General features: G+C 39.8%; 1 pseudogene; it reads left to right on the forward strand.

Moving 5' to 3' along the window:
• The first annotated feature begins 10,632 nt into the window (after positions 1-10,632).
• The window catches only part of LOC130841423 (AMMECR1-like protein), a 135,026-nt pseudogene continuing 122,757 nt past the window's right edge, over positions 10,633-22,901 (forward strand).

The following is a 22,901-nucleotide window of genomic DNA, read 5'->3' on the forward strand; positions in this document are numbered from 1 at the left end:
AACTTTTCCAACGAATTAAATATTTAGATCTGAAAATGAAATTGTATTTGAAGCAGAATGAAAGAATGATTTTTTTAAAGTGAAAGACTGAATACACAACGGACAATGACCAGACCATATATGACAATAGAATTGTGACCCACAACCTCTGTAGAAAGCAGCCCCACAAGCCATACCACAGCCTCTAGAGCAATCTTCCGGACTTCATCAATGACTGCCAGCCTCCCTATTGCTGCAATGCCACCAACTAGAGAAATCTAAATATGCTCCCCAAACCAATGACATAAAATGCCGCTGCTTCTAGTTACCTGACCTGCAGCTTTTCACTGACAACAACTTCCAATCAGAGAAAACCTGGTCTTCGCTTTTTTCACTCTAAAGCTTTCCCATTCCCCTGCCTGTCTTTAAGTCTCTGCCAAACACAAGTTAGGGAGGCTAATTCCCTTGTTATAGCCAGCTCTAACTAACTAGCCTCTGCTTCTACATAAGCTTTTTGTGTAGAAGGTCTTTAAAAATATAATAACTGAAAGTTAAACAATTAAGAACAGTGTTGATGGATTTGGTTGCCTCAAAATGTGTAACAGATTTGTTAAGGAATTGGGGACATATGCATTTCTCCCTACTCTTTTTTTTAAATTTACTTTTTATTGAAATATAGTTGAATTACAACGTTGTGTTAATTACTGCTGTACAGCGAAGTAAGCCAGAAAGAGAAAAATAAATACCATATGCTAACTCATATATATGGAATCTAAAAAAATGGTACTGATGAACCCAGTGACAGGGCAAGAATAAAGATGCAGATGTAGAGAACGCACTTGAGGACAAGGGGTTGGGGGGTGGCGAAGGGGAAGCTGGGATGAAGTGAGAGAGTAGCATTGACATATGTACACTACCAAATGTAAAATAGACAGCCAGTGGGAAGTTGCTGCATAACATAGGGAGATCAACTCCATGATGGGTAATGACTTAGAGGGCCAGGATAGGGAGTGTGGGAAGCAGTCGTGGGAGGGAGGGGATATGGGGATATATGTATAAATGCAGCTGATTCACTTTGGTGTACCTCAAAAACTGGCACAAGAGTGTAAAGCAATTATATTCCAATAAAGAGCTTTAAAAAAATTACTGCTGTACAGCAAAGTGACTCAGTTATACATACGTATACATTCTTTTTCATATTCTTTTCCATTATGGTTTATCACAGGATATTGAATATAGATCCCTGTGCTATACAGTACGACTTTGTTGTTTATCTATTCTATATATACCAGTTTGCATCTGCTAATCCCAAACTCCCGGTCCTACCCTCTCCCATCCCTCTCCCCTCCCTGCTCTTGTTGAGTGTATTGGTAAAAATTTTCTGAAGAGCAACTTTGTAAATTGTTTGAAAATAAAAATATTTTATATTTTGGCTCAGCAATTCCACCTCTAATATTTACCCATAGACATAATTAATAAGATGCTAAAATAGAATCTTTTGTTTTAAAACATTTTATGTTTTTAAATTCCCATAGCAATTATTTATGATGCATTTATCCTTTGCTGGAACTGGGGCTACAGTAGTGATTCTGTAGGCTTTGTTTATAATGGGGAAAAAAATGGAACATCACAATTGTCCATCAGTACAGGTTTAGTTCCATAATCTTCTTAAGCATATTTGTTTACCCTGGTTATCCTTGGACATTTGGTTAGGAAAATAATCCTTTTATGTTGGGTGCTTAATATGCAGTAAAAATATTATTAACTATCCATAGCCCTAAATTACTGTGGATGGTGGGACACAAAGGATAACCACAGGATGTGGTTTTGACCTCTAGAGAATACCACCTATGTGCCAGGCACTGTGCTAGCTGCCTTATCTGGTGTGGATTTCATTTATACCTGATGGAAGAACTTATACTTCAATAAAGCAGAATGATTTATAAAGCTGCAATATTAGCTCACTGTAGTACTGGAATAAAGATAGTAACAGGAATAAAACAGAGAGCCCACTAACATTCCCAAGTATAAAAGGTTTTAGTATATGATAAGGAAGCATCTCTGATCTGTAGTAAGATATAGAGTATTATGGAAATTAAACTTGTATAATTACTTAGATAGTTAAAGGAAAATGAAGAGCCTTATTTTCTGTCATACACTCCAATTCTTTTCAGAGTAGGTTAGAAAAATGAAACAAAAGGTATCCAGATTGGAAGGAAAGAAGTAAAACTATCTCTATTTGCAAATGAAATGATCATACATATAGAAAATCCCAAGAAATCCACTAAAGAACTATAAGAATGAAAGAGTTCAGCAATGTGGCAGAATACATGATCAATATCCAAAAATCAATTGTGTTTACATATGCTAGCAACAAACAATTCAAAGAGGAAAGTAAGGAAATATTTCTATTTAAAATATCATCAGATATGGGGATATATGTATAAATACAGCTGATTCACTTCATTGTACAGCAAAAACTGGCACAACAGTGTAAAGCAATTATAATCCAATAAAGAGCTTAAAAAATAAATAAAATAAAATAAAATATCATCAAAAAGAGGGGACTTCTATGATGGTCCAGCAGTTGACTCCGCACTCCCAATGCAGGCAGCCCGGGTTCAATCCCTGGTCAGGGAACTAGATCCCATATGCATGCCACAACTAAAAGTCCCTCATGTTGCAACTAAAGATCCAGCGTGCCACAACTAAAAGATCCTACATGTGGCAACAAAGATCCCATGTGCCACAGCTAAGACTGGGCACAGCAAAATAAATAAATAAATAAAATAAAAAAGCTCACTTAGATTTTTAAAACAATCATCAAAAAGAATAAAACACTTAGAAATAAATTTATTTTGAAAGTCCAAGACTTGTATACTGAAAACTATAAAATATTGTTGAGTGAATTCAAAGAATAACTAAATAAACAGAAAGATATCCTATGTTCATAGATTGGAAGACTTCATATTGTTAAGATGGCATTATTTCCTAAGTTGATCTACACACTCAACACAACCTCCATCAAAATCTCAGATGGTTTCTTTGCAGATTTTGACAAGTTGATCCCAAAATTCATATGGAAATGCAAGGAACTCAGAATAGAAAAAAAAATCTTGAAAGTGAAAAATAAAGTTTGAGGTCTCACATTTTCAGATTTCAAAACTTACTATAAAGCTACAGGAAGCAAGACAGCATGGTACTGGCATAAAGAAATATAGACCAATGAGATAGAATTGAGAGTACAGAAATAAACCCTCAGATTTACAGTCAGTTGATTTTCAACCAGAGTGCCAAGAAAATTTAGTGGTAAAAGATGAATCTTTTCAACAAATGATGGTGCGACAACTAGATATACACATGCAAAAAATGAATCTGGACTCCCACATCACACCATATCCAGAGCTTAACTCAAAATAAATGAAGTCTTAAATATAATAGCTAAAGCCATTAAACCCTTAGAAGAAAATAAAGGTATAATTCTTCATGATCTTGGGTTAGGCAATGGTTTCTTAGATATGACACTAAAAGCTCAAGCAATAGATGAAATATAGAAAAATAGGGCTTCACCAGAATGCAAAACTTTTTGATTTAAACAGCACAATTAAGAAAGTGGAGAGACAACCCACAGAAGGGGAGAAAAATTTTGAAAGTAATATGTCTGATAAGGGACTTATAGCTAGAATATAAAAAGAGCACTTACAAATCAATTTAAAAAATTTAAAAATGGGCAGGGAATTCTCTAGCAGTCCAGTGGTTAGGATTCTGTGCTTTCACTGCCGAGGGTGCAGGTTCCATCCCTGGTCGGGGAACTAAGATCCCGCAAGCCACACAGCGTGAAAAATAAGTAAAGTAAAATAAAATAAAATAAAATAAAATAAAATAAAATAAAATAAAATAAAATAAAATAAAATAAAATAAAAATGGGCAAAGGATCTGAATAGATATTTCACCAAAGGAAATATACCAATAAGCATGATGTTCAACATCATTAGCTGTCAGGGAAATGCAAATCAAAACCACAATGAGATACCACTTCATATCCACTATGATGGATATAATTTAAAAAGGCAGATAAAAAAAAGTGTTTGCAAATACGTATAGAAATCAGAACATCACACAGTGATGGTGGGAACAGCAAATGATGCAGCTGGGGTGGAAAACAAGCTGTCTGGCAGTTTCTTAAAATGTTAAACATTAAGTTACATGACTTGACATTTCCACTTCTACGTAAAGATCCAAGAGAAATGAAAAAATATGTTCACAAAAAACTTGTATGCAAATGTCCTTGGCAGCATTTTTTATAATAATTAACAAGTGGAAAAATCCCTAAAGTCCATAATATGATGAATGGATAAATAAAATATGGCATAATAATGGAATACTATTTTTCAATAAAAATGGAATGAAGAGCTGATACATGCCAACAGGCACATGAAAAAATGCACAATATCACTAATTATCAGACAAATGCAAATCAAAACCGCAATGAGATATTACCTCACACCTGTCAGAATGTCTATTATTAAAAAGACAACAAATAACAAGTGTTGCCAAGGACGTGGAGAAAAAAGAGCCCTCATGCACAGTTGGTGGATATGTAAGTTGGTACAGCCACAATGGAAAACAAAATGCAGATTCCTTAAAAAATTAAAAATAAGAACTACCATATAATTCAGCAATTCCACTCCTGGGTATTTATCTGAAGAAAACAAAAACACTAACTGGAAAAGATATATGAACCTTTTTGTTCATTGCAGCATTAATTACAACAGCCAAGATATGGAAGCAACCCAAGTGCACATCAATAGATGAATGGATAAAGAAGATGTGATATATAATGGAATATTACTCAGTCATAAAAAAGAATGAAATCTTGCCATTTATGACAACACAAATGACCCTAGATGGTACTATGCTAAACTAAACGTCAGACAGAGAAAGACAAATACTGTATGATTTCACTTAAATGTGGAATCTAAAAAACAAAACAGATGAACAACCATAACAAAACAGAAACAGCTACAGATACAGAGGACAAACAAGTTGTTGCCAAAGAGGAGAGGGATGGGGGGAGGAAAGAAATAAGTGAGGGAGATTGAGAGGTACAAACTTCGTGTTGCAAAATAAATGTCAAAGGTATGAAATGTACGGTGTGGAATAATATAGTCAGTAACTATGTAATATATTGGTATGGTGACATATTGTGATGATTTACTGTAGTGATCATTTTCAAATGTATAGAAATTTCACATCATTATATTGTGTAATAGGAGATAACTTAGTGTTGCAGGTCAATTACACTTCAAAAACAAACAAATAGGGAATTCCTAGGCAGCACAGAGGGTAAGAATCCATCTGCCAATGCAAGGGACAAAGATTCGATCCCTGCTCCAAAAGATTCCACATGCCTTGGAGCAACTAAGCCCATGAGCCACAACTACTGAGCCCATGTGCCTCAACTACAGAAGCCCAAGAGACGAGGAGACTGTGCTCTGCAACAGGAGACGCCACCGCAATGAGGAACCCGTGCACCACAAGGAAGAGTAGCCCCCACTCGCCGCAACTAGAGAAAGCCCGTGTGTAGCCACAAAGCCCCGACGCAGCCAATACGTTGCAAAATACATAAATTTATAAGCCAAACCAAGCCAAACCAAACCAAATAAACACACTCATAGGAAAAGAGATCAGATTTGTGGTTACCACAGCAGGGGAGGGGGAGGGGGAATTGGATGAAGGCAGACAAAAGGTACAAAATTTCTAGTTCGAAGATAAGGAAGGACGGGATGTGATGTACAAGATAAATATAATTAACACTTCTGTATGATGTATATGTATGAATAGAGAGTAAATCCTGAGTTCTTATCAAACACAACTTTTTTCTTTCTTTCTTTAATTTTGTATCCACATAACATGATGCATGTTCACTAACCTTCTGGTGAGAATCATTTCCTGATGTATGTAAATCATCAAATCATTATGCTGTACACCTGAAACGTACACAGTGCTGTCTGTCCATTATATCTCCACAAAACTGGAAGAAAATAGTGGTCATAATCATCATCATCATAAAGAACCTAGCAGCTGAATGGTTCCTGAGTATAAGCGACTATTTTAAGCTGCTAGGTTTTGGAGTAACTTGTTATGCAGCAATAGTAACCAGAACAACCTATATAAAGGATATGATAATACCAGATTTGATAACAGATAGTACACAAAGCCTAAAATATTTACTGTCTGCTCCTTTACAGAGAAATTTTGTCAGCCCATGGCTTAGACCAAAGGAAACCACCACCACCGCCACAACCATCATCATTAAGGTATGATACTGAGCACGTACTAATACAGATGCATATCAGGCTGCAGGTAGCATTTCCTTCACTTAAGAGGGATGACTTTATTTAACAAATCTAAACTGACCCCAAAATTATTCTGTGTAGTTTTGCAGCAACTAACTCTTGAGTACTGGAAACCCGTAGAGTAAAAGTTGATGGCCTAGCTGGGAAGAGTCTAGATTTCAGGCTCGGTACTTGAAAACGAGTATTTAACTCTTATGGGCTTTGCCCATCTGTGAGATGGGAGAATGCATAACAGTCAAAAGACTCACAGCCTCAAGCGTTGGCGAAGATACAGAGTAACTCCAACCCACATATATACTCTAGGAAGTGTCCACTGATACAGCCACTTTGGAAAACTGTCAGTATCTACCAAGGCTAAACATTCATGTACGCTTTGACTCAGCCGTTGCACTCTTGGTATACTGCAACAGAAATGTGTCTTTGTGTCCACCAAAAGGCACGCGCAAGACTGATTATTAAGCTCAACGCTGAAAGCAATGCAAATGCCCATCAGTAGAAAAAGTGGTATCGTCCTATAAAGCATTACAATACAGACATGAAAATGGACACACTACAACCACAAACAACAACACGCGATAAATATCACAAGCAAAACACTGATGCTTCCATTGTAATCCCTCCATCTCTCTCCTCCCTGTGAAAGCACATCCCTGTGGAGTCACAAATGGGGGCAGATTTGAGGCCACAGGAAAGAATTTAGGGAGCGGGAACAGCAGCAGCAGCTCCCGGAACTCCACCTGATGTCTCACATCCCCAGCTGTTAGAGGTGTGAAGGGGAAAACAGTGTGCATTGTATGCGGAGGAACGTTAATGTGAATTAATGCCCCACATGCAGATTGAGACGGGTCCAATGGACGCTGTATCAGCTCTAATTTTGAAGTGGTTCCTGCCAAGGAGGTTGACGCGGAGACGCATGCTCTCTGTACACTTCTAATAGGTTCAAACCCTCAAAGGCTAACACCGTGTCTGACGGGCCAGACCCTAGAGCGAGATTCAGGAGATCACCTGGGTCCTGGTGTCAGGTCCGACCCCGTAGCTGTGTGACCTTGGGTAATGCTCTTCATCTCTCTGTGAAGAGCCCCTCTGGGAGAAGACACTGTGTTCCTAGAAGGGATAGAATTCACTATGCCGCTCCAGTTATTGTAACAGGAACAAAAGCTATGAATCTTATGCTTTCTTAAACCAAAAGCTCAGTGCTGTACGGTCAGACATCACGTCCACCCAAAGTCACACGGTCACCACCTAACTTCAGCTCCCAAGAGCTGACATTGTTCACACTTACCTCTGTGTCAGGACCATTTCGAAGGACTTCGTGACCTCATGGACAGGTTTCAGGATTTCAGAAGAATGTTAGGGCCACAGCAGAGGCGGTGAGGGGCAGGACTGGCCATGTCACGACTCCCAGGTGGATGCTAGGCAGCATGGCAAGGACTGGATTGACAACCTGCTAGAGGGGAGTACAGAGCTCCCACACGCCACTCATGCCCACCAGGAATCCTAGGTTTGCTTTTAAAGTCCCTCATGTGAAGGAGAAAGCATAAAGGGCCACTTGTTTAAACTTCCTCCTCCCCTACACAACACGCGTGTCATTCTCTTCTTATCCAGGTCATGACCAAAGAGGAGGAGGGTGAGGATGGGCGAGGAATCAGGACCAACCCCATTTCACTGGCCCCTGTCCTGGAGTGAGGTTCTCATCCTGCCCAGTTAATGTGGTGGGCTGGATTTTGTCAGGCATATATGCTGCAAGGAGAAAAAAACAGAGTAACGTAAGATTCAGATCGCTCGAGGAAAAGGATGGTGGGGGCAGAGTTCTGTTCCCCTCCATCTATTACCATGGTGCATTTCATATGATGAAGAGGCAGCCCCTTCATTGACTGGGCCAGTGGAGAATGCGGCATGAACTGCTCTCATTGGACGCTCCCATCATCTGAGTGAGGCATAACTGCAGGTCATTAAGGTTTACGGTTTTAACACTGAAAGATTATACATCAGAGAAGAATAAAAGCAAATAAGCCTGAATGGAATGGAATAGTAATTTCAGAGTCTTGGACGTCTGACAAAGATACTATTTTCTGGAAATTTTAATATACCTATCTCTGGGCCTTTTGTTTGTTTCCGTTATCCATTAAAATTCATTGAGAAGAAGTGTGTGGTACGTTTTCTCTGTCAACCCTCTCTCTTCCTCATTCACGCTTACCATATGTTCTTTACTGTAGTCTAAAGCCAAACCCTTATTTAGCCTTTTTCAAAGAGCACAGCATTAGAGCCTGATTGGTCCTCACTTGCTCACCAGGTTGACAATCAGATGTACTCTTTGTCCCTTCTAGCCTTTACCATCGAGCCAGGTTTTTCTCTCTACTTACCAGATCCATCTGTCTCAATCACCCCTGCACTCTCAGACAAACTATCGTGCATTTTAAATGTTCTTTTCTGAATGCTTCTGTATAGTCGTGAATTTACAAGTGCAAAACAGCCAAAACGCAAGTGTCCCGATGGGTTCAATAGAGCAAAACGCCTTCTCACATGATATGTGTGAGACCGATGTGCTACAATAACGGTGGTAAAAACATTTGAATGGCATGATAACAAACACTGGCGTTTGGAAGCATCAACAGTTAGCATGAAATAAATTGACTCGGCGAACTTTTCTTTCTGCACGTGTCCAGAGCCTTTTAGACCTTCCCTGACCACACAGCTCTGAAAAGAACCTACGCTTTCCCCCAATTTTATTTCGATGTGTAAGTCAATCACGTGGCGTTCCCCTCCCCCTCAGGGGATTTACTTGGAGATGAGTTGGTGATAGTTTGTCTAGGTCTTTGCAGGAAAATCCTTCCTCAAGTCCCTTTATAAGCATTTTCTAGTATACCAGAGAAGGATAAATAATAGTCCTGATGAGAAGCCTCAAGTTTTGTGAACCCTGTCTCTAATGGTGGTAATTGTAGCATTTCCCCATGAAACAAGTATCATCTTAGCAAAGGGATTTAACGCATATATGGAGATTAGTTGAAGGGGCTTGCTTTCCTTTAACATCATGAAGTGAATCCTATTTGTACTTTACTCAGCCTGAAACATTCTGTCTGCTGTGTCTGTTTTTGTTTCTCTTTTACCACAGCAGCTATAGCTGCTAATCATTTATGTAGAATTTTTATATCCTTGTTTATAAAGATGACCACCCAGAAACTCTTTTTAGCACACTCCTTTCATATATTTCCTTTAAATACAAAGGCAGTTTTCTGCATCCTCTGACACCAGTCCATGCACAACAGCGAAAAAATACCTGTTGTTAATGGCCTGACATCAAGTACTTTTGGAAGCCGGGCCATTTGGGATGGTAGCTCACTGCTGACCTCAATGTATTCCATTTCCTTAATCCTGCAGTCTTTTCCACGGGAGGGGAGCATAGCGGGTTTCGTGTCTGTCATTTATACTTTCCACAAATCCACACGTTTTGTCAGTAGTTTCATCACAGATATTTAAAAGAGCTATTCTTTACATACGATATTATGTTTTATAATATTCCTTTTTTCTCCCTAGCGAGGTTGCTTAGATGTGTAATCTATGATTGTTTTCCCCAGGCAACAGCGCTCGTATTTATTCACCAACTCTATGGGTAAGGGTGCTCTGCTAGGATTTAAGCATCGTCAGGAGAACAATTTTCGTCTTGGTTACCTTTTAAGGACATTTTACATTTCTTATAGACATACAGTTTTGTGTTTGTGTTCTGTATTTAGAGACTGGTTTTGCCATTTTCCCCTGGTTTCCAGCTCCCTGAGGCTTTGGTTCAGAATTGGAGGCAGTGGCTTTCCTGCCAGGTCCCTTGCTTTCCAGGAGCTCCTCCGCTAAATCGGAGAGTTCGTGTCCAAGCCAGGGTGGCTTAGCCCAGAATATAAGAGTCTGGCTTGGTGGACAAACGGCCCAAAGGGGGCCGGCGTCACTCCTCTGGCATGACGGACCTGGGTGACAGCAGTCAGAGCCTCAAAGACCTGAAGCGGAACGTTGTACCCTTTACGCGCTGTAGATGGCGCCTGCAAAGTGCTCTCTCGCTGGAGGCCACGGGAAGCTTTTCCACAGTCGGCTGATGCCATGCCTTCTAATCGGCCCTTGCCGGGTAGAACCAAGCAGTCACATTTAACCACAGGGGGCTTATTGGTTGCCTTATCCCGCAGTACATTTCATCCAATCAGCGCTTGCCTGCCCTCGATACCTCATTTGCATACAGCGCAGAGTAATAGACAGCAGCCAGTCACCACCACCTTTCTCTCTCCTTCCCAGAGACTGGAAAACCACGTCCATCATGGCTGAGCATTCTTCTATCTTTGCCAAGAAGGGTGTGAAGAAAGCCACTTCCAAGACAGAACAGGTGGACATGGATCGGGATCCCCTAGTAACTATTACTCCCCCCATGTCTCCAAGGCTCTGAAGCAGGTCCTCTCTCATATCAGTATTTCATTACATGTCAGGTGCATCGTGAATTATTTCCTTTACAGTGTCTCTAGGGGTGTTTCAGACCATGCTTCCCTCCTGGCCAGCCCCACCAGGCCCTCCATCATCACCTCCCTGTGCCTGCTGCTGCCTGGGAAGATTGGAAGGCCCACCGAGTCCGATGCCACCAAGGCCGCCATCAGATACACCACTGGCAAATGAGCTGCCTCGGGGCCACCTGGGCACGGCAAACCAAGGGCTCTTTTCGGAGCCACCTCAGTTTTCTTAATAAGAACTGTATTCTGGTGAAGTTTGACCTATTGGTTTTTTAAAGCGTGGCATCCTGCTACGTTTTAAACCTCCTTTTTACAAATAACTGAATATTATTGATCTTATTTTCCTATATCCCTGGTCTAATGTGCTGAAAATGAAATAGTGAATTCTGTTCAGTAATGTTGCATGATACCGCTTTGCTGAGGAGTCAGCACTCTGGGACTTCCCTGGCAGCAGAGTGCTTAAGAATCCACCTGCCAATGCAGGGAACGTGGGTTGGATCCCTGGTCCAGGAAGAGCCCACATGCTGTGGAGCAACAACGCCTGTGAGCCTGTGCTCTAGAGCCCACGGGCCACAACTGTTGAGCCCACGGGCCACAACTACTGATGCCCACGCACCAAGAGCCCATGCTCCACCACAAGAGAAGCCGCCACAACGAGAAGCCCGTCCGGCGCCACCAAGGGTAGCCCCCGCTCGCCGCCTCGGCAACTAGAGAAAGCCCACGTGCAGCAACGAAGACCCAGCGCAGCAAATAAGTAAGTAAATAAATAAATATGTTCTAAAAAGGAGTCAGTTCTTTCATGTTTCCCGGTCAGCCATTCACAGAGTCTGTAAGACAAAGTTCTTTTCCTTTTCCACTCTCATTTTCTCACAAATGTGATGCAGAATTCCCCAGAGATACATTATGGAGCAGAATGATAATGAATGATGTGCAGGAACACGTGTAAGAATTCAACAGACATAGTAAGACAGATATTAATGAGATTTTCTTCTTTCTTTAAATTGAAGTATGGTTGATGTACACTGTTGTGTTAGTTTCGGGTATGCAGCAAAGAAATTCAGTTCTACATATATATTCTTTTTCATATGCTTTTCCATTTTAGGTTATTACAAGGTACTGAATACAGTTCCCTGTGCTATACAGTAAATCCTTGCTAGTTTTCTATTTTATATATATGGCAATCTCATACCCCTAAATTTTCCCTCTCTCCCTTTCCTCTTTGGTAACCATAAGTGTGTTTTCTATGTTTTTGAGTCTTTTTCTGTTTTGTCAGTAAATTCGTGTTCATTATTTTTTAAATTCCACACATAAAGGATATGTAATATTTGTCTCTCTTTGTCTATCTTCACTTAGTATGACTTTCTCTAAGTCCATTTATATTGCTGGCAATTGCAATATTTCATTCTTTTTCATGGCTGAGTAACAGTCCATTGTAAATATGTACCACATCTTCCTAAGCCCGTCGTCAGTTGATGGGCACTGGGTTTGTTTCCATGTCTTGGTAATCATCAGTAGTGCTGCTCTGAACATTGGCCTGCGTGTATCTTTTCAAATTAAAATTTTTGTGTTTTTTAAATATATGCCTGTGTGTCTGATTGCTGGATCATATGATATCTCCATTTTTAGTTTTTTGAGGAAACTTCATACTGTTTTCCACCATGGCTGCACCAATTTACATTCCCACCAGCATTGTAGGAGGGTTCCCTTTTTTCCACACCCTTTTCAGCATTTATTTTTTGTAGACTTTTTGATAATAGCCATTCTCACTAGTGTGAGGTGATACCTCATTGTAGTTTTTGAAACTGTGCACCTCAGATGGGACTTGAAACCAGAATCTCTGGCTTAGGAAGGGACTCGAATTCACAATCTCACAGCTGAAACTGCACACCTAGTCTTAGGACTTCGTGAAGTTCAGGTTCTTATGTATCACTGCAGAAGGAATTCAGTGAGAGGCACAGTGATAGGTAAGAAGTAGATTTATTGAGAGAGACAGACACTCTATAGACAGAGTTTGGGCTATCTCAGAAGGTGAGAGCAGGCCCCAGATATAGGGTGGTTAGTTTTTATGGGCTGGGTAATTTCATAGGCTAATAAGTGGGAGAATTATTCCAACTATTTTGGAGAAAGAGCAGGAATTTCCAGGAATTTGTCCACTGCCTACTTTTTGGCCTTTTATGGCCTGGAAACTGTCATAGTGTGGATGGCTGTATCATTTAGCATATGCTAATATATTACAATGAGCATATAATGAGGCCCAAGGTCTAGTAGAAGTCAAACCTTCCACCATCTTGAGCCTAGCCTAGTAGGTTCTAACTGAGACAGGAAGGAAGTGGGGGGACAACCATTAAGGGAATGACACAGCCATTTTGAAGAATAGGATACCTCAATAACCGGTTAGAAGCTACCCAGAAATTTTTCATGACTAGGGGCCCATATTCCTCCATAACATTTTCCCTATTATGATCATACCTGTCACAGTTCCTGACCATTTGATGTTTTTAAAAGATACTATTATTATTCACCAAGGGCATAACGTCTTCCCTAATGAAGTATAATTCTGAAGGAACATAGATCACATTTATTTAAATTTTTATCTGGATCCACTGAACTTGATTTTATTTTTTGCATTTTTAGGTCATAAACCATGTGGAGCTAATTATCATTCCTACATTAATTTTAGTGGAAGAAAGAGTTAGACAAATTTGTTTTAGGTGTATAATGAATATTACTTTTATTCTCCTCAGTACCCTCACTGTTTATGAGAATATCTCTGATATATACTGTTTCATAATGGATTATAAATATAAATAATTTATGTGTGGTTTAAAATGCCTTACAGCCAGACAAAGTGAAAGTCTTTTTTCTGATCAATATTCCTGCATCCCCCTAGAGTCTGTCATACAGAGCGAAGTAAGCCAGAAAGAGAAAAACAAATACCATATGCTAACTCATATATATGGAATCTAAAAAAATGGTACTGATGAACCCAGTGACAGGGCAAGAATAAAGATGCAGATGTAGAGAATGGACTTGAGGACACAGGGTGGAGGGCGAAGGGGAAGCTGGGGCAAAGTGAGAGAGTAGCATTGACATATATACACTACCAAATGTAAAATAGATAGCTAGTGGGAAGCTGCTGCATAACACAGGGAGATCAACTCGATGATGGGTGATGACTTAGAGGGCTGGGATAGGGAGGGTGGGAGGGAGTTGCAGTAGGGAGGGGATAAGGGGATATATTTATAAATACACCTGATTCACTTTGGAAAAAGAAAAAGGCTCGAGCATTTTAGAGCAAGATCATAGGAATAATTGGGAACCAGCAAGACTCAGAAAACAGGAGAAAAGCTGTGGATATACTTGTAGACCAACCACGCCGGAGGGCAGAGCAAACATGTGTTTCACAAAGGCAGCTTACTTCAAGAGCTTTGATGGGAGAGGGGCTGGGCTGTGGAACCTGTTTGTTCCTCCAACCTCACTAATCAGGTAAGTGATTCTCTAGATAGAGGAGTGAGTTTATAGAGAGGTTACATGGGTTTGGTCGTGGCTGTTCCTCCACATAGTAGAAAATACCAAGAATGGAGGAAAAGAATTCCCCAGGATAAAACCAATGTATCATTCAAATGACTTAGGTTTCTGCCTTCTAAATGACTGATGTTTTAGGTTTGCCTCTCTGAAATCACTCTGATATTTCTTCAATGATGATTTTGTACATGTATCTATATCATTCAGTCACATGACTATAGACAGTCTTTTATTTCTCTGGAGATGGGTAACTGCTTAGCATGGCCTGTGATAACACACGTTCACCCTCGGAGGGCTAACATCTCCAAGAACTCTATCATACGTCCTTGGGTCTTCTGTGTTCTGATAATATGCCCCTACTGTCTCTCTCTCTTTTTTTTAAGGTACATGTCATTTTTTAAAAATTAATTGGCTGTGTTTGGTTTTCATTGCTGCATACGAGCTTTCTCTAGTTGCTGTGTGCAGGCTTCTCGTTGTGGTGGCTTCACTTGTTGTGGAGCTCAGGCTCTAGGCTCGTGGCCTTCAGTAATTGTGGCACATGAGCTCAGTAGTTGTGGCTCACTGGCTTAGTTGCTCTGGGGTATGTGGGATCTTCCTGGACCAGGGCTTGAACCCGTGTGCCCTCCATTGGCAGGCGGATTTTTAACCACTGCGCCACCATGAAAGCTGACTCCCTACTGTCTCTTTAAAGCAAACACAATTCCGACAAACAAGCACATATTTTTTCCCACCAAACTGGGTAGATTTTTGCCAGTTGCCAGGGTCTCAGTCTGGTGCCTCTACTTAGTATGTTTTCTCAAGTGGCAGCCTGAAGAGCTAAGGTGTTTTGCGTCAAGCTAAAGACAAGGGGGTGGAGGAGTGTGAGGAGGTATTTAAGGTGGTGGAGGACCTGCCTGCACCAGGCAGTTACTATAGAAACGTGACGTCAATAGGGCGACCTTGATGGCTTTTTAATGGAGGCAGAAGCGGCCTGGCAAACAGAGCAGATTTCGCCTTCAGCTGTTTGAAACTGAGTTGGGAGAATGGATCCGTGAGGTGGCGACTGGACTGCGCGGGGTGTGAGGAGACAAAGGGATCCATATCCAGGTCACCTCTTTCCTGCTTTGGGGCTCAGTGTCTCCGCTGTCTCGTAGGTAAAGCGTTGGGGTCCCCCCCACCCCAGTGAGTGCGGTGTCCTGCTCCAGGGGTGTCCTGGAGCCGCTTTCCTTCTAAAGGCAGGGACGCGGGAGGTGAGACAGGTAACGGCTCTTTCTGAGCCTCAGCTTTCCCCTCTGTAAAATGGGGATAAGAATGCTTTCCCCACAGGATCGCTGTGAACATTCAGTGATTACACATATGAGTAAGCCGATGGTCCTGTGGTTATTGCAGGATCATGAATGTTTGGCTATTTATTATCATCTTCGTTGTTGGGGGACAGCCGAGGAAAGGAAAAGAAAATGGCCCTGGTGAGAAACCCCTTGTAACAGCTGGTTGTTAGGATCACTACCTAGTTGTTTCAGTCTCATTGTCACTATCCCAGTACCTAGCACTGTGTGGGTCACTCAGTTACACCAGTAAAGCACGGTGACGGCTGGATCTCTCCCTGTGCAGCTCCTCATGCCGGTGACTTTGCTCATATCAGGTGTCTGAAGGAGGCAGGTTCTGAGGATCTGTGTCCTGATGGCTACTGAACTTCTACTCCAGGTTCAAGGGCAGCAGTCTTCAGGAGAACCCAACACTTCACGTCTTTAGTTGGATATGCCTCCTGACTCAAGTGAGTTCATAGATCTGATAAAAGTGTGTTGTGGAATAGCTCCTGTAAGGTTCACAAACTAGCCTAAAAGTAGAGAAGCTACTTTGATCTCATCATGGGAAAGAGGTTTGACAGGTGGGATTTCATTGCATGAGCAGCTACCTGCTTTGTAGTAGCCCTTGAGGCCCATCTGACAGAAGCCTTTTCTTTCTTTCTTTTTTCCTTTTGGTGCTGAAAAGCAATGGATTGTCCAATTGGGAAGGAAATTGGTTTTTTAACATTCATTTGTAATAAATATACCTAAATTGTTCTCACCTTATACATAATAATCAGTGATTCCCTTGTAACTCTCAGATGAGTATAGAAATATGCAGTAGTTAGATCTTCCTAACAGTTTGACATCGTAATGTAGATTCTTCCCTGGTGACTATGGGTTTTTTCCTTTTATAATGACATTTTTAAAAGAATCAGACAATTTCCAAGTGTTAGTTTTAAAATATCAGTGATAGAATTTATTATTTTAAAAAAAAGCATTTGTTACTTTAGAGTTTACCCTAACAGAATGATACTCAGCCACATTCCCTGAAATAACCAGTTCCCCTTAAATATCATTATGATTTTCCTGGGATATAATATTTTTATTTGTGTATTGCAGAAGGAAATGAACATCAACTTTCCCTAAGTATTTGGGTATATTTTATTGCATATGATTATTTTGGTTATATGTAGCATGACCAATTTGTTAAGACATAGTGTGGATTTGTTAATACTACAAGCGCATAATTGTAAGAATTTTTCACCTGATTAATTTAATTGCATTAGAGAATTATGAATATATAAATATATTTCAAATACTTTATTGAGGTATGCTTGACATACAATATACTGTGCATATTAAAGTATATGCTCTAGGGACTTCCCTGGTGGTCCAGTGGCTAAAACTCTGAGCTCCCAATGCAGGGGGCCCGGGTTCAATCCCTGGTTGGGAAACTTGATCCCACATGCCGCAACTAAGAGTTTGCGTGCTGCAACTAAAGATCCCACACAATGCAGCAAAGATTCCACACACGACAATGAAGATGCCACATGCCACAACTACTACCTGGCGCAGCCAAATATATAAAATAAATTTTTTAAAAAGTATATGCTCTAAGTTTTGAGATATATATATGTATATATATATGCACCTGTGAATCTAATACTACAGTCAAGATAATGAACATATCCATCACCTCCAAAAGCTTCCTCATGCTTCTTGGTAATCTGCCCACCTAGCTCTCTCCTGCCTCTCTCTCTATTTCAACCTACATCATTCACAGACAACCACTGACTTTTGTCACTATAGATTAGTTTTCCTTTCCTGTAATGTGGAAATATTCTATTATATGGATATAGCACAATTTGTTCTATCCATTCACCTGTTAATGGATATTTGGATTGTTTCCAACTTGGGGCTTTTGTGAATAAACTTTTTATGAACACTTGTATATAATTCTTTGCTGGGACATATGTTTACTCTTTCTGAGTAAATACGTAGAAGAGCAATAGCTGGGTCATATGGTAGTTGTAAAATTAACTTTGTTAGAAACTACCAAACTTTTTTCCTAAGTAGTCAAACCATTTTTCATTGCCACCAGCAGTGTATGCGATATGAGAGTTCCATCCTTCACAACCTTGCCAATAATTGGTATGGTCAGTCTTTTTTTTTATGTTTAACACACATATATATATTTATTTATAGGGAAAGAAAGTTTCATGATAAAAAACTTATCCTTAGTACCACAGGAAGAAGTCTGTTCTTTCTCATCAATTTTTATTTTAGGAAAAGAAATTGGTCTTGATCTACTAAATAGATATTTTGTCCTGATAATAAACTGCTACCCATGGTTTGAGAAACTGTGTCCTAAAAGCACTTCATGTACTCAAAGTCTTTTTAATTTTGGGCTTTCTCAGAGGGGTGTAGTGTTTTCTCATAATTTTCATTTGCATTTCCCTAATGACTAATGATGATCAGTAGCTTTTCATGTGCTTATTTGACATTTGCATATCTTAGGTGAAGTATGTTCAAATATTTTGTCCACTTATTTATTGGAGTGTCTGTTTTTCTCTTATTGACCTTTGTGAGATTTTTAATTCTGGAGAGCAGATCTATGAATTGCAAATATTTTTTCTCATTCATTCAGTGGCTTGTCTTTTTATTCTCTCAACAGTGTTTTTGGAAGAACAGAAGTTTTAATTTTGTGGAAATTTAGTGCATCAATTTGTTCATTTATGGTTTAGATTTTGCTTTTGATTTCATATCTAAGAAATCTTCACCAATCTGAAGGTCACAAGAATTTTCTACTGTAATTTTTCTAGAATTTTTAAATAGTTTTAGCTTTTATGTTTACGTCAGTGATTCTTTCTGTGTTAACTTTTGTATGTGGTGTATTATATGGGTCACAGATTATGTTTGTGCATATGGCTATCCACTTGTTCCAGTACCATTTGTTGAAAAGACTCCTTTTACCACTGAATTGCTTTTGTAGCTTTGTTGAAAATCAGTTGTCCATGTATGTCTTGACTTTTTAATTTTGATATACATTTCTATCTTCATCCCAATACGACACTGCCTTGATTACTGTAGACTTATGAGTTTTGAAATAAGGCAGTGCTTATCCTCCAACTTTTTTCTTCTTTTCAAAGTTGTTTTTTTGTAGACTAGGCCCTTTGTATTTTCACTGACTTTTTAGAATAATCCTGTCATTTTTTTTAAATGCACACTAGGATTTTTATTGGGGTTGCAAGGAATGTATAGATCAGTTTGGAGAGAATAGACATCTTAACAATACTGAGTCTTCTGACCCAGGAGGATGATATAGCCCTTCATTTATTTAGGCCTGCTTTAATTTTTCTTAGCAATGTTTTGCAGCATTCAGTGTTTAGGCCTTGCACATTTGTGGACATAGATGTGTAACATAGGTTATCTCTATGTAGTTCATACTTTTTGATGCTATTGTCATGGGAATATTTTTTATTACAGTTTCTAGGTATTATATTTTCACTGTACTGTCAGTAGCCAAATGTTGCTGGGGAATCTTTTTGGTTGAAAGCACAGGTTACTCTAGGATGGAAAAGATACTTGATTCTTAATACCTGTATTAGTCAGGGTTCTCAAAGAGAACCAATAAAATGTTTATATATAGATAGAGATTTATTTTAAGGAATTGACTCATTAGTTTGTAGAAGCTTTATGGAGTCTGATAGGGGAAGCCTGCAGGCTGGAGACTCAGGAAAGGGTTTTAGTTGGAATCTGAAAGTAGTCTGCTGGTGAGTCATGAGGAGCTGATGTTGTAGATTAAGTCCAAAGGAGGGAATTCCCTGGTGGTACAGTGGTAAGGACTCCACACTTTCACTGCCGAGGGCCTGGGTTCAGTCCCTGGTCAGGGGAACTAAGATCACACAAGCTGTGTGGCATGGCCAAAAAAAAAAAAATCCAAAGGAGCTTAATTGTGATCCCATGTGGGAAAGCAATCTGTGGTTGAAGGTGGGAGGGGAGGATCAGTGCACTTTTGAGTAATTACATTAACAGAGACACACCAGCTATCAGAGACCTCTGTATGGTAGACATTAAATTAATAGTACACCAATGTCAAATGTGTAGGTCAGGATTTTTCCAAGTGTGGTCCATGGACAACTTCATCAAAATTGTCCTGGGGTGCTTGTTGAAACAGCAGATTCTTGGGCTCACCCTAGGTCTGCTGTACCTAAAATAGGGAGGTGGATTGGGAGGTGTATATGTGTTAAATAATTTCTCCTGTTGGTTATGGTATCATCCCAGTTTGAAAAGCACTGCTGTGGATTTGCAAGAAGGTGGTGTTAAAATTTTGAATCCTTTAATGTGTAATTTTGGTGTCAACTTCTGCAACTCAGCTTTAAGTATCTGCCTTTGATCCTAGTAGGTAAAAAAGGGAACAATTCTTTCTTTTCAGTAATATTCCTCAGTGTTTTATGTGGGAGGGGCTGCAATAGTTTCCTAAGGCTGCCATGACAAAGTACTACAAGCTCAGTGGCTTAAACAATAGAAATTTATTGTCTCACAGTTCTGGAGGCAAGAAGCCTGAAATCAAGGTATAACCAGAGCCATGCTCTCTTTGAAACCAGTTGGGGAATTTTTCTGTGCTTCTTCCTAGCTTTTGGTGGTTCGCTGGCAATCTTTGCATTTCTTGGCTTGGCCCTGCATAATTCCAACCTCTGCCTACATCATCACATGGTGTTATCCCTGTTCTTCTGTCTTCACGTGGCTGTCTTCTTATCAGGACACCAGTCACATTGGTTTAGGGACCACCCTACTCCAGTATGACCTCATCTTAACTAACTACATCTGCCACAACCATAGCTCCAAGTAAGGTTATGTTCTGAGGTACTGGGGGTTAAGGCTTCAACATATCTTTTTTTGGGTGACATATTTCAATCCATAACACTCACTGAACTAGTCCCTGTTGATGCAACACAGTGAACGAGACAGGGCAGTATACCTGGAGCTTTTATTCTAGTTTGGCAATAAGCAGGGAAAGAAATCAATAAGAGGACCATTTTATATGGGAATAAATGCTTGCAATAAAATAAAATCCATTGACTAGAAAATGAGGACAGGGATTATTGTAGACAGGGTTGTCAGTGAAGCTCTTTCTCAGTAAGTGACATTTGAGCTGAGTCCCAAAGGACAAGCTTTATTAAAGACACATGAAATATCAAAACTTATATGTACTTATGAAAATTCTAGCATTTATTGAGCTGATATTGTGTGCCTCACACCATTCTAAGTGTTTGCATTATTAACTCAGTTAATTCTCAAGACAACAACCCGTAAGGTAAGAACAGTTGTTTTCCTCATCTTATAGAAGAGGACACTGAGGCACAGAGAGGTTATTTCATTCTCCCAGGGTTCAGAGAGAGTCAGCTATCCCAGTGTCTCTGCAGTAGAATTTTAAAAATTGTGATTCCTAACCATTTATCCTTGTGAAAACCAAAACACAAGGCAATATTTTTGCTTTGAGCTTCTTTCTTCTATGGTCAGGGCTGTATAATTGCTGTTTTGCAGATGAGGCAATTGAGTGATTATGAGGCGAAGTAAAAGTGTTCAAATTCATACCATTTATAGGTGGTAGAACAATGGTTTGGACCTGGTCTGTCTCCATAGCCCACACTCCTAGCCAATATACTTAGGAAGAAGAAAGAGACGTTTGTTGAACTATGTCAGCCCATGTTGGGTGATGTTAGGTGGAAACTATGCTTCAGTAGGCATTTTTGCATATACAGACCATATTTATTTAACAGAAATGTGAAGATAATAATTATAAAAATTAAAAGATAATCATCACAGTTACTATGCATTAGAATCATCACAGTTACTATGCATGTTGTGAAACTACTTTCATCTCATGACCTTCACTAAAATCCTGGGAAGTAGAGGTGTCCTCTGATGGCCGAACATAAGGTTTATTTGAGAGACATGCTTGCCGGCGTTTCTAATTTTCTTGATGCTGCCCAACTAGGAGTGTCATGTGGTAGATTCATGAATTAGTTCTGAGACCACCCATTACTTAATTCCTGTGGCTTAGGGATTCTGCATTTTGACACCAACCCACTTTCCTGTGGGAAGGGCTAGAGATATTTATTCTTATATTTTGTACTTCCAAAACCAAGACACTTTTGTTGTAGATAAAAATGGATAGATAATGCATGAAAGGAAAAAAATCATTAAAAGTCTATTTCCCATGGATAAGAACTGTCCACATTTGACTACATATCTTTTCTCAGTAATTGTACTATGCAAGTATAATTATGCATTTTTAAGAATAGCAATGATGTGAAATCCTACTTACAGTTTGTAAGCTACATTTTTATGAGGAATGCCATATTTTGAAAGTCAAGTTAAGCCAGTCAAAATAAGCTCTCATGATAATAAAAATGATCCTATAATTTCTAATGATCCATTTAGGTATGGTAATAGTAAGAATCGTTAATATTTGTTCCTGACTTCTTCACTGCCCAACACTGATGTAGGTGTTAACCCTATACTTACTCATTTTATCCTCACCACAGCCTAGGAGGAGGAGCTACTGTTGCCTGACTTTTAACCATCAGGAAACTGGGGCACAGTGAAGGCAGGGCTAGCCAGTCACAAGGCTAAAATATGAACAGATTCTGGGTGGCTGCTGAGCCCCACGTCTATACTGTGTACACTAACTAGCACTTCTCATCAGATAAGACCCTCAGCCTCACTTGTTCATTAGGACACAACAAAACAAATCAAATTGAGGTACAACATTTTTCTCCCAGTTTAATAACAGGGGATTTAAAGTATTGATAGTAAGCAATATGGTTTGGAATTATGTCCTGTTATACTGTGGAATAAGCTCCCCAAATTCTTATTCTCCCTTCCTGTGCCTTAGGGATGTTCCTCCTCTAACTTTATGGCTCTCCTACAGGTGGAGCAGAGATTGCTTATGTTAGTCATTTTATTTTATTTATTTATTTAAATTATTTATTTATGGCTGCGTTGGATCTTCGTTGCTGCGCGTGGGCTTTCTCTAGTTGCAATGAGCAGGGGCTACTCTTTGTTGCAGAGCATGGGCTGTAGGTGCATGGACTTCAGTAGTTGTGGCTCCCGGGCTCTAGAGCACAGGCTCAGTAGTTGTGGTACACAGGCTTAGTTGGTCCACAGCATGTGGGATCTTCCTGGCCCAGGGATTGAACCCACGTCCCCTGCATTGGCAGGTGGATTCTTAACCACTGCACCACGAGGAAAGTCCCCTTAGTGATTTTATTATTTTGTGTATTTAC

This window comes from Hippopotamus amphibius, chromosome X (assembly GCF_030028045.1).
Source record: "Hippopotamus amphibius kiboko isolate mHipAmp2 chromosome X, mHipAmp2.hap2, whole genome shotgun sequence".
Taxonomy (NCBI): domain Eukaryota; kingdom Metazoa; phylum Chordata; class Mammalia; order Artiodactyla; family Hippopotamidae; genus Hippopotamus; species Hippopotamus amphibius.